The sequence below is a fragment of the Penaeus monodon genome, chromosome 32 (assembly GCF_015228065.2).
Source record: "Penaeus monodon isolate SGIC_2016 chromosome 32, NSTDA_Pmon_1, whole genome shotgun sequence".
NCBI classification, from domain to species: domain Eukaryota; kingdom Metazoa; phylum Arthropoda; class Malacostraca; order Decapoda; family Penaeidae; genus Penaeus; species Penaeus monodon.
In genome coordinates this window covers 9,967,069-9,967,921 of record NC_051417.1, presented here as the reverse complement: position 1 = coordinate 9,967,921, position 853 = coordinate 9,967,069, and the positions used below count along the sequence as shown (strand labels likewise).

The following is an 853-nucleotide window of genomic DNA, read 5'->3' as shown; positions in this document are numbered from 1 at the left end:
ACTTCCGTGTGATTGGACGGATCACAGCCCGCTCCTGGCATGGTGATGGTGTTTTTATTACTAATAACAAGCGGCCCGTTTGTTACTGCCGATTCCACGACTTTACCTGCTGTTATTCTAATTACTGGCAGTTGCGTTATAGTGAGCCATGACAGTTAATGATTGTTTTATGTAACTGTATTGCTAAAGCTGGCAGGTGATAGATTTGTCATGCTGAAAGCACTCACGCCACGCAAAGGCAGCAAAAGTTATCATAGTTTTATAAACTTTGTGTTTTTAATCTCGGTGTGACATTTTATTAAATAGACAAGAGTTGTGAAAAGGATAACGCTTACACTATGTTTTTAGCAATGTTCTGTACCTCCTCATCTCAAAGCCCATACCCTATCAAGACAAGTAAACCTTATTAATAAAGATGAGTAGGTGATTTTAGGAAGCAGAGGAAGGGTGTGTGTGTGAGGGGGAGGGGGTGGGCAGGTACCCACCGGCGTGAGGCTAGAGGTGGCGAGAAGCAACAGTAACCGCAGGACCGTCCTGGTGTGCGGGTGTGTGGCTCTGCGCTCCCGCCTCCCCGGACTTGAGTTTCCCAGGCTCCACCTGTGCCGAGTCCTCTATAGGAAAGCGAAGTGTTTGTGGAAAGCTCTTACGAGTATGTGACCTTACATGCACACTCGGGCAGAAATTGTGCGGTGCTGGAAATTCATTTCGATAAATAAGTGTCATGTTTACTACAAGCAGCATGTGGTGACTTCTATAACGGGTAAATAGTACTTAAATGGGGGTTTCATCCCGTAGGCTTAAATCGATCAGAGCCACACTTTATTTACCCGTCTACCTGAAGCATTTGTTTTAT

At 45.1% G+C, this 853-nt stretch overlaps 1 protein-coding gene across 3 annotated transcripts in view; it reads left to right on the top strand.

Moving 5' to 3' along the window:
* The first annotated feature begins 535 nt into the window (after positions 1–535).
* The window catches only part of LOC119593492 (locomotion-related protein Hikaru genki-like), a 249,107-nt gene continuing 248,789 nt past the window's right edge, over positions 536–853 (top strand). Inside the window, exon 1 of one of the 3 annotated variants that reach the window (XM_037942442.1) lies at positions 536–628. The gene's annotated coding sequence lies outside the window, so the exon portion shown is untranslated. Of the gene's footprint in view, positions 761–853 lie in introns of all 3 variants that reach the window. The other 2 variants (XM_037942441.1, XM_037942440.1) reach the window with 2 other exon arrangements.